This window comes from Argopecten irradians, chromosome 15 (genome assembly GCF_041381155.1).
Source record: "Argopecten irradians isolate NY chromosome 15, Ai_NY, whole genome shotgun sequence".
In the NCBI taxonomy this organism is placed as follows: Eukaryota; Metazoa; Mollusca; class Bivalvia; order Pectinida; family Pectinidae; genus Argopecten; species Argopecten irradians.
In genome coordinates, this window is record NC_091148.1 from 22,789,438 (window position 1) to 22,805,455 (window position 16,018).

At 37.3% G+C, this 16,018-nt stretch overlaps 5 non-coding genes across 5 annotated transcripts; all 5 read right to left on the reverse strand.

Annotated features, from left to right (window-relative positions):
* Positions 1 to 1,302: 1,302 nt before the first annotated feature.
* On the reverse strand, positions 1,303 to 1,375 carry Trnat-ugu (transfer RNA threonine (anticodon UGU)). Its single transcript has one exon. It is a non-coding gene; the product is annotated as a tRNA-Thr (tRNA).
* An 819-nt stretch (positions 1,376 to 2,194) lies between these two features.
* On the reverse strand, positions 2,195 to 2,267 carry Trnat-ugu (transfer RNA threonine (anticodon UGU)). Its single transcript has one exon. It is a non-coding gene; the product is annotated as a tRNA-Thr (tRNA).
* Positions 2,268 to 4,465: 2,198 nt separating this feature from the next.
* Trnat-ugu (transfer RNA threonine (anticodon UGU)) lies at positions 4,466 to 4,538 on the reverse strand. Its single transcript has one exon. It is a non-coding gene; the product is annotated as a tRNA-Thr (tRNA).
* Positions 4,539 to 8,222: 3,684 nt separating this feature from the next.
* Trnat-ugu (transfer RNA threonine (anticodon UGU)) lies at positions 8,223 to 8,295 on the reverse strand. Its single transcript has one exon. It is a non-coding gene; the product is annotated as a tRNA-Thr (tRNA).
* A 662-nt stretch (positions 8,296 to 8,957) lies between these two features.
* Trnat-ugu (transfer RNA threonine (anticodon UGU)) lies at positions 8,958 to 9,027 on the reverse strand. Its single transcript has one exon. It is a non-coding gene; the product is annotated as a tRNA-Thr (tRNA).
* Between the last annotated feature and the right edge of the window lie 6,991 nt (positions 9,028 to 16,018).

A 16,018-nucleotide genomic window follows, 5' to 3' on the forward strand; every position in this document is an offset into this window, starting at 1 on the left:
TTGCTCTTGTTCTAACGTGTCAGTGGTCCTGTCTCTATATGTAACGGTCTCGTGTAATATTCCGTGTCTGGTACCAGTCCCGATCTGGGCACAATCTCATCACGGACATTCTTTAACCGAAGGAATCTCTTCAACTTAGAATTTCCCAAGAGAAAACATTGCTGAAGTAACGAAATACCACTTTGTTTTCTTACCCTGTGTAATACTTTCTAATGGCGGATTCCAAGTTAAAGAATTCTTTAAAGTTAAGGAATGTTCATGAAAATAGTTCCTGGAGGTCGATTGATGAGGATAAGATTCACAGACAGACCTCAGCAGGCTGGTGGATATCGCAAAATACCGTTCGTATGTCCTATGATGTGGCAACCCATCTCCTCAACGTTCTTTCACTTTCCCCTACTTCCGAGGCCTTATTTCATTATGTACGAGTTCTACTGATCTCCCTGTTGTCCGCGGATGTCTTCAATAGTCTGTGCGTGGTTCCAAGGTTCCAAGACCCTGTCTGTCCTGTCATTTCGTTCTCACTATGTCATTGTGTTTAAGCATGCTTCCAGCTTCATACGCATATAACATTCTCCCAGTACTCCAAACCAAAACTAACGTCTCCCTTGACATCTCCCCACTGCTTGCCTTTGGTTGAGCCCTCGTCCCTGCGAGGAACGCTTTGGTTTCTGTCCCAAGCTTGAGACACACCATAGAATATCAAAGTGGTAGTGTCTGCACCCGGTTAATGATCAACAGTAAGGGAGTGGGATGACTTGGTGCTGAGGATAAACAAGAGCAGAAGCTGCCACTTTCGGACAGGGGTAGAGCCTAGGATGTTCTTCACAGGGGCGAACGCTCAAAAGTGAGACGGTGTCAAGAGAGACGGTAGGTAAAATAAATAAAGTCAGCTAGAAGAGAAAAGACAATATGGTAGTATTGAGATACCAAGGCGATGTGGGTAAAGTAATATTTACCGTCGATTGGTCCCACCTTACGGTGACTGTGACGTCACAAAACACGTAAAAATATGACGTCATAATCATGGAAAGGTGGAACTAATTCTAATTGACGGTGAATCGTTTCTTCGACACGTCATTTTGGAATCTCGAAATCGACGTATTCTAACATTCTGCATGCAGGACAGTGATCATTTTAAAAATTACATTTCAAATTAGTTTTTTGGAAAGTTCAGACTTGAATTTAAAAAAAATAACATTGATGGGAATTTCGGCTTATAATCATACAGAGACGCCTTTTCTTCTTACACAACATTGCTTTAGAGATTGTGCAGTTATTGGTATAAAAAATTCTTAAAGAAGCCTCCAGTGAGGATCGATCTCACGACCCCTGGTTTACAAGACCAGTGATCTAACCACTGAGCTATGGAGGCGATAGAGTCGACTGTTGTTATATCTGATCCGTCCATTACAACAGATAACGTACGATTGATACCGTACCTCTAGCACACAATTCATCTTCTTATCTTATTTAAACATTTGGTTTGTTTGTTTGTTTGATTAATTAACGTCATATTAACAGCTTTGTTCATGTAAGGACGGTCACCCATGTATGTGGTGTGTTGCGTGTATGTTGGGCGAGGTGCGTGTTTTGGGAGACTGTGGTATTTTCATGTTGTGTCTTCTTGTATAGTGGAACTGTTGCCCTTTTTATAGTGCTATATCACTGAAGCATGCCACCGAAGACACCAAGCAACACACCCCACCCGGTCACATTATGCTGACAACGGGCGAACCAGTCGTCCCACTCCCTGAATGCTAAGCGCCAAGCAGGAGCAGAAACTACCACTTTTATAGACTTTGTTGTGTCTCGGCCAAGGGACAGAACCCAGAGCCTTCCTCACAGGGGCGAATGCTTAACTCAAGGCCAAAAGTGAGGCGGTGCCAAGGGAAGCATTAGGAAAGATAAAGTCAGTTAGGAAGAAGAGAAAACACCCTACCTGCATTTGGTTTGAACATATCATATTATTGACTTCCCATTTTATTTTATAGTGTTAATATGATTCTCTGAACTTTATTTTGTGTTTTATTGTATGCATTTGTTAAGAATGTTAAGAAATAAACAAGTATATCTTAATATTTTTCAAGGAAGATTTTGGTGTCGAATTCATTTTTCATTCTACATCTGCGTGAAAACATACACGTGTATAAGATTCAGTATTAAAATCTTTTTGTCCAAAATGACTTCCTCTAGCCCCCAGTGAGGATCGAACTCATGACCCCTGGTTTACAAGACCAGTGCTCTAAACACTGAGCTATGGAGGCGATATGGTCATTCTTGACATCTGTTATAACTCATCTTTTCTACAATTGATTAAATCCGAACCTTATGCTTGACACACGTTTCATTATTTCAGCCTGTAGATGTTTAGATATTATATTATTAGTATTATGAATATGGTCATAGCATTAGAAAGTACACGTAATTGTTTTAATTATCCTTTTGTTTCCTAACGAGTAGAATCAAGCCACAAATTAAATATATTTTCTAGTCGTTTGGTGATAAATATATTCTCTATTCAACATCTGGATAAAAACAGACATAAATTGATCAAAACGTTTTCGTGAGCATTAAGATTCTAGCCATATTGAAGATCGAACTCACGACCCCTGGTTTACAATTCACTGAGCTAGTGAGGCTAATGATTCAAAAATAAGTATTTGACTTTGATCAGTTATTTGTGTACTATAGACAGAAATCATTTATTTGAAGGTAATATAAGTGAGTCATATGGTTGATTCCATGCTCCAACCTTTTCAAGTGTATTCTAAGCTGTAAAATACAACAGTATGTAAAGGTGGTAGTTCCTTCCTGCTAAGCGCTCAGCGTAAAAGAAGTTGGGCGGCTGGTTTGCTCTAACATATAGAGAAAGGTAAGGAACTTCTCCGTGATGCAAAATTGAGCAATCTAAGAAAGAGTGGTCAATGTTATACAAAGAGCAGAAGAATATACATCATTCAATAAAGAGGTTAAAAGATACACCAGGAAAGACAAGAGAGACTACATTGATAGTCGATCGGACGAAGTACAAGAGAATTTGAAAGGCCTGGCAGGTCAGTTCCAGCATACAGATAAACCAGCATAGAACAGGGATGGGAATGCCGTATAAAAAATTGAAGATCAGCGATTGGTCCATCACTATCAGAAACTTCTTAACAGACCAAACCCTGATACAGTATCCGGTATTACATCAGCGGAGAAACAGCGGCCTACCAATTGTGACAAACCGTCGAAATAAGAAGCAAGGAAACTGAGGAAAGCTTCAGGGCCAGATGAGCTTCCTGCTGACGCCATCAAACCAGATCTGGAAACGGCATTCAATATACTGCACAACCTCTGCAACAACATAGGGAGAAAGTCAAGATTTCGGTACATGGAGGCCATTATTGTTAGGCTTACAAAGAAAAGGGACCCATCGAACTGCAGCAACTAGAGGCATAATGTCTGGAAAGGTACTTGACAGAGTGTTACGTGTTCTGAGTGAACAGATCCTGGAGACACCAGATTGCTAGCCTAAATTCTGGAGCAGTCGATGAAGTAGACTTCCTCCGATGAAATCCTGAAGTTAGGACATTTCAAATAGAATCTACTGTCCCATTGAAAGATTTTTAAAAGGCGGGTAAATTTAGGACTTTATCGTTTCACTTTTTCCTTGATGACCTTCATTTTTGCTAACGTCTCACCCGACATTGCCTAACTGTAGGCCTTTAGTTGTGGACTCGCCCTGGATAAGGCTCTGAGTTCTATCCCTTTGCCAAAACACACCTTAGTCTATCAATGTGGCAATTCTTCTCTTGCTTTGCGGTCAGACTGGTTATCTTGTCTCGGGAAGGCTTTCCTCGCCCAGGCGAGCGGTCAGACTGGTTGCCATGTCTAGGTGAGGCATCCTCCCCCAGTCGAGCGGTCAACTCGTGGCAAAAATTGTAGTGGTGTTCAGGGAGACGCTAGGAACAAAAACGTCAGTTAAGATGGATAGAAAATTAAAATATCTCAATTTTAGTCGTCTTTTACGATAATATGATGTTTGTGTAGAGGAATATTCAAAGAAAGGTATGTTTGATGCATGGGCACAGAATTGTGCTGTTGTCATCAAATTGACACATTTAAGAACATTCCGTTTTTGTAAATTATAGTGCTACTCGATTTTAAGGTAGGGTTGGGTTGTTACGTTATTGATAACAAAATAAAGTTACGTTTATAAACAATGGCAGTAACCATCAATACATGTGTGTAGTATGTAAAAACAAATGATCTGTACTTGTATTAGCCATAGCTGGGAATAGGTTTCATTCATGACTTTGAGTTTCAGTGAAAACTTCTTATAATAATAAAGATTCCCCAAAAAATATTTTCGGCAAATGGGGCCTTATTTAGCTCATGCAGTAAATACTTCTCATTTGCATGAAGATTGTCGTCATGGACAAAACAGAATTTACTTACATGTGTAACAGTGTACTAAACAAGCCTCCAGTGAGGATCGAACTCACGACCCCTGGTTTACAAAACCAGTGCTATAACCACTGAGCTATGGAGGCGAAAGAGTCGACTGTTGTTATATCTGATCCGTCCATTACAACAGATAACGTACGATTGATACTGTACCTCTAGCACACAATTCATCTTCTTATCTTATTTAAACATTTGGTTTGTTTGTTTGTTTGATTAATTAACGTCATATTAACAGCTTTGGTCATGTAAGGACGGTCACCCATGTATGTGGTGTGTTGCGTGTATGTTGGGCGAGGTGCGTGTTTTGGGAGACTGTGGTATTTTCATGTTGTGTCTTCTTGTATAGTGGAACTGTTGCCCTTTTTATAGTGCTATATCACTGAAGCATGCCACCGAAGACACCAAGCAACACACCCCACCCGGTCACATTATACTGACAACGGGCGAACCAGTCGTCCCACTCCCTGAATGCTGAGCGCCAAGCAGGAGCAGAAACTACCACTTTTATAGACTTTGGTGTGCCTCGGCCAAGAGACAGAACCCAGTGCCTTCCTCACAGGGGCGAATGCTTAACTCAAGGCCAAAAGTGAGGCGGTGCCAAGGGAAGCATTAGGAAAGATAAAGTAAGTTAGGAAGAAGAGAAAACACCCTACCTGCATTTGGTTTGAACATATCATATTATTGACTTCCCATTTTATTTTATAGTGTTAATATGATTCTCTGAACTTTATTTTGTGTTTTATTGTATGAATTTGTTAAGAATGTTAAGAAATAAACAAGTATATCTTAATATTTTTCAAGGAAGATTTTGGTGTCGAATTCATTTTTCATTCGACATCTGCGTGAAAACATACACGTGTATAAAATTAAGTTATTAAAATCTTTTTGTCCAAAATTACTTTCTCTAGCCCCCAGTGAGGATCGAACTCCACGACCCCTGGTTTAAAAGACCAGTGCTCTAACCACTGAGCTATGGAGGCGATATGGTCATTCTTGACATCTGTTATAACTCATCTTTTCTACAATTGATTAAATCCGAACCTTATGCTTGACACACGTTTCATTATTTCAGCCTGTAGATGTTTAGATATTATATTATTAGTATTATGAATATGGTCATAGCATTAGAAAGTACACGTAATTGTTTTAATTATCCTTTTGTTTCCTAACGTGTAGAATCTAGCCACACATTAAATATATTTTCTAGTCGTTTGGTGATAAAATATATTCTCTATTCAACATCTGCATAAAAAAACAGACATCAATTGATCAAAACGTTTTCGTGAGCATTAAGATTCTAGCCATATTGAAGATCGAACTCACGACCCCTGGTTTACAATTCACTGAGCTAGTGAGACTATTGATTCAAAAATAAGTATTTGACTTTGATCAGTTATTTGTGTACTATAGACAGAAATCATTTGTTTTGAAGGTAAACATAAGTGAGTCGTATGGTTGATTCCATGCTCCAACCTTTTCAAGTGTATTCTAAGCTGTAAAATACCATAGTATGTAAAGGTAGTAGTTCCTTCTCCTGCTAAGCGCTCAGCGTAAAAGAAGTTGGGCGACTGGTTTGCTTTAACATATAGAGAAAGGTAAGGAACTTCTCCGTGATGCAAAATTGGGCAATCTAGGAAAGAGAGCAATAAAGAGTTTAAAAGATACACCAGGAAAGACAAGAGAGACTACATTGATAGTCGATCGGACGAAGTACAAGAGAACCTGAAAGGCCTGGCAGGTCAGTTCCAGCATACAGATAAACCAGCAAAGGACAGGGATGGGAATGCCGTATAAAAATTGAAGATCAGCGATTGATCCATCACTTTCAGAAACTTCTTAACAGACCAAACCCTGATATAGTATCCGGTATTACATCAGCGGAGAATCAGCGGCCTACCAATTGTGACAAACCGTCGAAATAAGAAGCAAGGAAACTGAGGAAAGCTTCAGGGCCAGATGAGCTTCCTGCTGAAGCCATCAAACCAGATCTGGAAACGGCATTTACTATACTGCACAACCTCTGCAACAAGATAGGGAGAAAGTCAAATTTCGGTACATGGAGGCCATTATTGTTAGGCTTCCAAAGAAAAAGGGACCCATCGAACTGCAGCAACTAGAGGCATAATGTCTGGAAAGGTACTTGACAGAGTGTTACGTGTTCTGAGTGAACAGATCCTGAAGACACCAGATTGCTAGCCTAAATTCTGGAGCAGTCGATGGAATAGACTTTCTCCAATGAAATCCTGAAGTTAGGAGATTGAAATAGAATCTAATGTCCCGTTGAAAGATTGTAAAAGACGAGTTAATTTAAGGACTTTATCTTTTCACTTTTTCCTTTATGACTTTTTTCTTCCTAACGTCTCCCTAAACATCGCTCACCGTTGGCCTTTAGTTGTGGACTCGTCCTTGGATCGGGCTTTGAGTTCTATCCGTTTACCAAAACACACCTTAGTCTATAAAAGTGACAATTCTACTCTTGCTTAGCGGTCAGACTGGTTGCCATGTCTCGGCGAGGCTTTGAACTCGTGGCCAAAATTGTAGTAGTGTTCACGGAGACGCTAGGAACAAAAACGTCAGTTAAGAAGGATAGAAAGTTAAAAATATCTCAATTTTAGTCGTCTTTTACGATAATATGATGTCTATGTAGACAGATATGGAAAGACAGGTATGCTTGATGAATGGGGAGGGAATGATGCTGTTGTCATCAAACTAACACATTTAGTTTAGCATTACCTGCTTTTGAGGTAGGTTGTGATTAGCACGTTATTGATAGAATATGAAGTTACGATTATAAAAAAAGGCAGTAACCATCAATACCACACGAACTTTATAGCATGTAAAGACAAATAAGCTGTACCTGGATTAGACATACAGTAGTTGGGAATGGGTTTCATTTATGAATTTGAATTTTAGAGAAAACATCTAGAAAATAAAGATTCCGAAAAAAAATTTCACTTTTTCCTTGATGACCTTCATTTTGCTAACGTCTCCCCCGACATTGCCTAACTGTAGGCCTTTAGTTGTGGACTCGCCCTGGATAAGGCTCTGAGTTCTATCCCTTTGCCAAAACACACCTTAGTGTATCAATGTGGCGGTTCTTCTCTTGCTTTGCGGTCAGACTGGTTATCTTGTCTCGGGAAGGCTTTCCTCGCCCAGGCGAGCGGTCAGACTGGTTGCCATGTCTAGGTGAGGATCCTCCCCCAGTCGAGCGGTCAACTCGTGGCAAAAATTGTAGTGGTGTTCAGGGAGACGCTAGGAACAAAAACGTCAGTTAAGATGGATAGAAAATTAAAATATCTCAATTTTAGTCGTCTTTTACGATAATATGATGTTTGTGTAGAGGAATATTCAAAGAAAGGTATGTTTGATGCATGGGCACAGAATTGTGCTGTTGTCATCAAATTGACACATTTAAGAACATTCCGTTTTTGTATATTGTAGAGCTACTCGCTTTTAAGGTAGGGTTGGATTGTTACGTTATTGATAACAAAATAAAGTTACGCTTATAAACAATGGCAGTAACCATCAATACATGTGTGTAGTATGTAAAAACAAATAATCTGTACTTGTATTAGACATAGCTGGGAATAGGTTTCATTCATGACTTTGAATTTCAGCGAAAACTTCTTATAATAATAAAGATTCCCCAAAAAATATTTTCGGCAAATGGGGCCTTATTTAGCTCATACAGTAAATACTTCTCATTTGCATGAAGATTGTCGTCATGGACAAAACAGAATTTACTTATATGTGTAAAAGTGTACTAAACAAGCCTCCAGTGAGGATCGAACTCACGACCCCTGGTTTACAAGACCAGTGCTCTAACCACTGAGCTATGGAGGCGATATGGACAGATGTTACACTTCATCTTTATATACAACATATAACAATTGATTGATATCATAGATAAAATCATTTGGTAAATGTATTTGTTTGATTTACGATACAGCATGTTTCCTCTCTGAACTTATAGTTGTGATATCATACTAGCTATAGATACATGACAAGCACATGGTTTTCAGGTGATAAAAAATAATAGGATGTGTTTGATTTTGATTATGTATTTTGTTCCTATAGAAAGAAAAACCGTTCACTAGTCGCATTCTGTTTTTGATCTAAAACTCAATCTAGATACATCAAAATGTGAATCCATTATTCTTGACAAAATAATAAAAGCTGAAATACAAGTAGACATCGTCCCATAGCTCAGTGGTTAGACCACTGGTCTTGTAAACAAGGGTCCAGTTTCATGAACATTCATTAATTAAACATTCTCCATAGGAAATCAATACAGATTTTAAGGAAGATTACTTAACTTCAGCAATGCTTTCTTACGGGGGAGTTTAGTTAAGGAATGCTCTAAAGTAAAGGAACAATCGTGAAACTGAGCCCTGGGCACTGCATACGGATAATGATTTGTCATGCTCAGGAAGAGTGAGCGTCAGTGACGACAATCGAATCTGAAAGTTGTGGACAAACGATTTTCATATAAAATAAATTAATGAAACCTCCAGTGAGGATCGAACTCACGACCCCTGGTTTACAAGACCAGTGCCCTAACCACTGAGCTATTGTGCCCTTATTTTATTGTGATAGCGACGAAGACTAATCACATATAAAAGTTAATTGTTATAACATCCTCCGATTTTTTTGCCCATCGAAAATGTCAATAAGGGTATCCGCGTCTATGGGCATGTCGCGGTGCACATGTAACAGAGCCAGAACCCATGCTCGCAGGTTTTAGGGCCCTAAGGCGCTTCATAACACTCTAGTATGCTTCTTACTGCTGTTGCCGTTGTTAGTAGCATCGTTATTAAGGTCTGAAAGATCTTGTGTATATTGGGATATAACTTCTTATTAGTGTCTTGTTCATGTCGGGTTTTCGGCTTAAAAACGTCAATTTTCTGACACGACCTCGCACCAATAATTGCCATAATTGTAAACCCTGGAAACGGAAACATAATTTTCCGGAAAATGTGAACCTAAAAAGTAGGCGATTCGGATAACAAATTAAAAGGTTTAATGTTAGTCTCGATTACGTGTAGTTATGACTATGATTTTTTTTTTTGTTTTTTTTTGAAAATTGATTGATGTGCTCGCAGTTGCGTTTTTGCGTCAATGGTAGCCTGACATCAGATAACAATTAATTAATACTGGTCTTTTCATAGATAAAGTCATTGGGTTATATTTGTATTGGTTTTGATTTTATTTCAAATTACAGCATACTTCTTATCTGGACTTGTAGATATTATACCAGCTACGGTTTTGATCATGTATTTTGTTCATAAAGAAGAGAGACATACGTTCAATAGTCTAATTCTATGATAAATCAATATATAAATACTGTAAATGTTTCCGCGTTTTTTTACGCTAAAATAACCACAACACAACAGCAGAAATACAAGTAGGCATCACTCGGATAAGTGAGGCATTCTATGTCTATATCGACAATCTTTTTCCTGCATGTTGGTAAGTCGATAGCATTGTACCTGCTGGTCCTATTGCATGAAAAAAGCCCAATTATGTCAAACACTTTGAACGTCAGCTAATTAAAATTCATACTGGTGGTGTTGCCGATATAATATGCATGAACGAGACTTCGGCTGCAATCTAATTGGCCGGCTATGAAAAGTCCACAGTTGTATATATTTGAATAGTAACGGCGAAATCCATATATATATATAGATGTACAACGTCCGAAAAGATAGACTTTTTATCTACTGTCCCACTGAAAGATTGTAAAAGGCGAGTTAATTAAGGACTTTATCTTTTCACTTTTTCCTTTATGACTTTTTCTTCCTAACGTCTCCCTTAACATCGCTCACCGTTGGCCTTTAGTTGTGGACTCGTCCTTGGATCGAGGCTATGAGTTTCTATCCCTTTGCCAAAACATACCTTAGTCTATAAAAGTGGACAATTCTACTCTTGCTTAACGGTCAGACTGGTTGTCATGTCTCGGCGAGGCTTTCCTCGCCCAGGCGAGCGTCAACTCGTGGCTAACATTGTAGTGGTGTTAATGAAGACGCTAGGAACAAAAACGTCAGTAAGGAGGATAGAAAATTAAAATATCTCAATTTTAGTCGTTTTTGCAACGATAATATGTTGTCATGTTGACAGACATTCAAAGACAATTTTGTTTAATGCACTGGGCACAGAATGGTGCTGTTGTCATCAAATTGACACATTTAAGAACATTCCGTTTTTGTATATTGTAGAGCTACTCGCTTTTAAGGTAGGATTGGATTGTTACGTTATTGATAAAAATAAAGTTACGCTTATAAGCAATGGCAGTAACCATCAATACATGTGTGTAGTATGTAAAAACAAATAATCTGTACTTGTATTAGACATAATGGGAAAAGGTTTCATTCATGACTTTGAATTTCAGATAAAACGTCTTCAAAATAAAGATTCCCCAAAAATATCATCGGCAAATGGGGCCTTATTTAGCTTACTGATAATACAGTAAATACTTCTCATTTGCATGAAGATTGTCGTCATTTACAAAACAGGAATTTACTTATTTGTGAAAATGTGTATTATACAAGTCTCCAGTGAGGATCGAACTCACGACCCTGGTTTACAAGACCACTGAGCTATGGAGGCAGTTGTGATATCATACAAGCTATAGATACATGACAAGCACGTGATTTTAAGTTTTAAGGTGATAAAAATTAATAGGATATGTTTGATTTTGATTATGTATTTTGTTCCAATAGAAGGAAAAACCGTTCACTAGTCGCATTCTATGATTGAATCTAAAACTAGATGTAGATACATCAAAATGTAATTCCACCATTTTTGACAAAATAACAAAAGCTGAAATACAAGTAGACATCGTCCCATAGCTCAGTGGATAGAGCACTGGTCTTGTAAACTAGGGTCCAATTTCGTGAACATTCTTTAACTTAAAAGTCTCCATAGGAAATCAATACAGATTTTAAGGAAGAATCCTTAACTTCTGTAATGCTTTCTTACGGGGGAGTTTAAGTTAGGGATATTTTAAAGTAAAGGAACATTCGTGAAACCGAGCCCTGAGTACTGCATACGGATAATGTTTCGTCATAGTTTAGGAGGAGTGAGCGTCCATGACGACAATTGAAACTGAAAGTTGTGGACAACCGATTTTCCTATAAAATAAATTATTGAAACCTCCAGTGAGGATCGAACTCACGACCCCTGGTTTACAATACACTGAGCTAGTGAGGCTAATGATTCAAAAATAAGTATTTGACTTTGACCAGTTATTTGTGTACTATAGACAGAAATCATTTTAGTAGGTTTTGAAGATATATAAGTGAGTCGTATGGTTGATTCCATGCTCCAACCTTTTCAAGTGTGTTCTGTGCAGCAACTAGAGGCATAATGTCGTGAAAAGTACTTGACAGAGTGTTACTGGATGGAGACTGGAGAGGCACATTACCGTGTGAACAGATCCTTGAAGGACCAGATTGCTATCCTACATTTTGGAGCAGTCGATGGAATAGACTTCCTCCCTCGAAACTCTGGAGTTAGGGCATTTAAAATAGAATCAACTGTTCCGTTGAAAGATTGTAAAAGGCGAGTGAATTAACGACTAATTTATAATAAATATCTCAAGTTTAGTCGTCTTTTACGATGACATGATGTCTATGTAGACAGACATTCAAAGACAGGTATGTTTGATGCATGGGCACAGAATGGTGCTGTTGTCATCAATTGACACATTTAAGAACATTCCGTTTTTTGTTGTATATTGTAGAGCTACCTGCTTTTGAGGTAGGTTGTGATTAGCACGTTATTGATAGAATATGAAGTTACGCTTATAATAAATGGCAGTAACCATCAATACCACACGAACTTTATAGCATGTAAAGACAAATAAGCTGTACCTGGATTAGACATACAGTAGTTGGAAATGGGTTTCATTCATGAATTTTAATTTCAGAGAAATATTCTTCAAAATAAAGATTCCCCAAAAAAAAATCATCGGCAATTACGGCCTTTTTATGGTTCCGGATCATAGACGAAAACATTTTTGCATGAAGATTGCCGTCATGCACAATACACTCATTTGTGTAAAAATGTTCTAAACAAGCCTCCAGTGAGGATCGAACTCACGACCCCTGGTTTACAAGACCAGTGCTCTAACCACTGCGCTAAAGCCATAGCCCATTAGTCTCCAGAGCTAACCATAAAAAAAAAAGAAAGAAGAAAGAGAAGAAAGGAAGGAAAAAAGAAGGAAAAAGAGAAGAAAAGAGAGAAAAAAGAAAGGAAAAAAGGGGGGAAAAGAAGAAAAAAGAGGAAAAAAAGAAAAGGGAAGGGGAAAAAGAAGGAAGAAAAGAAAGAAGGAAGGAAGAAAAAAAAGAAAAATTTAGAAATTAGAGGAAAACAGAATTGTTTTAATATCTTGAATCGATATGAGGAAAAAAAAGAGAGAAAAAAGACAGGAAAGGAAGGGAAAAGTGGGGAAAAATGAAAAAGTGATGGAGAAAGAAGAAAATGATATTCAGAATTGAAATCATTTGGAATTCTTTATTGTTTTTCTCTCTCCTTCATCTGAAAGTATAAATTTAAAAGAAACTATTAAGATTAAACATGTTTGTTACTTTATCTATAGAGTATCATAACTTTAAAAAAATCATTGCTTTTATTTCATTTACTTTAACATTTTATATTCAATTGAAATTAATGAAACTGACAAAATTGTTCCAGAATGTAGCAAATATGAAGAAAAAAAACATTGCTTGAGTATGTTGGAAATGATAAACAATTTAATGATTCATTTTTCACAAAAAAAGAGTTGCTTTTTCAAAAGGAAAGCATGTTAAAGAAAATGTATGATCATCACCACATTCTTCAAACCTTAGTCAATAAATGTGTCACAAATCATAAACAATTCTCCTCTGCTTTTACAAGGGCTTGGAACCTTCTACTATATCACAAGCATATATATTACATGTTTGTGAAATAATAGGCAGCATTAAAAAATGTTATGATTGATGCTTGTTGTCATTTGCCTGCTTCACAATCCACTTCTAAAATGGCAGAAGAATGCTTAGTGTGAAGCTCAATCAGTCCACAAGTGGTTTGACCTGCAAAAGAAACATTTGTAAAGGATGAATAAATGAAGATAGTTTATGAATTTACTTTCTTTGAATTGTTCAACAAAGGATTCTTTGTTTAAAGCTTTTAATATGCTCATAATTATATTGAATGCCATCCATTGGAATAATATTACAGCAAAAGGATAATTTTAAATACATTAATCATTTTTAACTGTTTTGTCGGTAAGCAACATTTATATTGGCAATAGGAATAATAAAATTATACTGTATTTTCAATGAAGCACATTTTAGTCATACCTTAAACCAAAATCACTATCAAAGTATGATGACCCAGAATTTGGCGAGTTGGTCTAGGTACTTAGTCAACTGTATATAGGAGGCAGGAGACAGCTTATTAAGAGGCTCAGACAGTCCAATTAAGATGATGACAGGATTTCAAACTGTAAATGATAGAAGGCATCTTATTTACAACTATTGCAACAAACAAATTCTGAAATGAGATTTCAAGACAAATTGAAAAAAATCTTGAGGAAATGGATACAACTGTACACAAGTAACCAGACTCTATTGTTTTTAATTGATTAAGTAAGGAATCAATTCGCAACTTCTGTTTCACTTAACGACATGAGACAATGAATATTAAGAGATTGAATACTTACATAGCAGAGTCTACATCACTGATGGCAAGAGGTGGCTCTCGAGAAGGCTTGTGGTGGCCTGAGGTGGCTGTGAGGAGGCTTTATATGAATATGCCATAACACAAAAATCTTCACAATATTGAGTGTCCTCACATTATTCGCAGTTGCTTTAGAGTAATCTTTTTATACAACAGATAACAATTGATCGATCTCATAGATAAAGCCATTTGGTAAATGTATTCGTTTGATTTCCGATACAGCATGTTTCCTCTCTGAACCTATAGTTGTGATATTATACTAGCTATAGATGCATGACAAACACATGATTTTCAGGTAATAAAATTAATAGGATGTGTTTGATTTTGATTATGTATTTTGTTCCTATAGAAAGAAAAACCGTTCACTAATCGCATTCTATGATTGAATCTAAAACTAGATGTAGATACATCAAAATGTAATTCCACCAAATAACAAAATCTGAAAAACAAGTAGACATCGCCTCCATAGATCAGTGGTTAGAGAACTGGTCTTGTAAACTAGGGTCCAGTTTCATGAACATTCATTAACTTGAAATTCTCCATATGAAATTAATACAGATTTTAAGGAAGAATCCTTACATGTAACTTCTTTAATGCTTTCTTACGGGGGAGTTTGAGTTAGGGAGTTCTCTAAAGTAAAGGAACATTTGTTAAACTGAGCCCTGGGTACTGCATACGGATAATGTTTCGTCATAGTTTAGGAGGAGTTAGCGTCCATGACGACAATCGAAACTGGACCTATCTGGGCTTGTAGATATTATACCAGCTTTGATTTTGATCATGTATTTTGTTCATAAAGGAAGAGAGACAGACGTTCAATAGTATACAGTAAAAATTTTCGCATTTTTTGCGATAAAAAACCAACAAGCAGAAATACAAGTAGGCATCATTAGGATAATTGAGGCCTTCTATGTCCATAACGACAATCTTTTTCCTGCATGTAGGTAAGTCCTAAGAATTGTACCTGCTGGTCCTATTGCATGATCAAATATACCGCAGTCTCACAAAACACACACTACATACAGTCATACACGCTTGGGTGGGATGCTTACATGACACTGACTGTTAATAGACGTTGATTAATCAAACAAACAAATTCTGCGTGTTCCGGGACCGAATTAAGGACCCATTCAAAGGTCCACTTTTTATGTTCACTACGTCCCTCAAATCTTTTGTGGATATGTACTCCTAAATAGGTCGAATCTAAGTAAAGCTCATTCACACTATAAAGATCCTTGAAAGACCAGATTGCTATCCTACATTTTGGAGCAGTCGATGGAATAGACTTCCTCCGTCGAAACTCTGGAGTTAGGGCATTTAAAATAGAATCAACTGTCCCGTTGAAAGATTGTAAAAGGCGAGTGAATTAACGACTAATTTATAATAAATATCTCAAGTTTAGTCGTCTTTTACGATGACATGATGTCTATGTAGACAGACATTCAAAGACAGGTATGTTTGATGCATGGGCACAGAATGGTGCTGTTGTCATCAATTGACACATTTAAGAACATTCCGTTTTTTGTTGTATATTGTAGAGCTACCTGCTTTTGAGGTAGGTTGTGATTAGCACGTTATTGATAGAATATGAAGTTACGCTTATAATAAATGGCAGTAACCATCAATACCACACGAACTTTATAGCATGTAAAGACAAATAAGCTGTACCTGGATTAGACATACAGTAGTTGGAAATGGGTTTCATTCATGAATTTTAATTTCAGAGAAAAATTCTTCAAAATAAAGATTCCCCAAAAAAATTATCATCGGCAATTACGGCCTTTTTATGGTTCCGGATCATAGACGAAAACATTTTTGCATGAAGATTGCAAGAAGATCATGC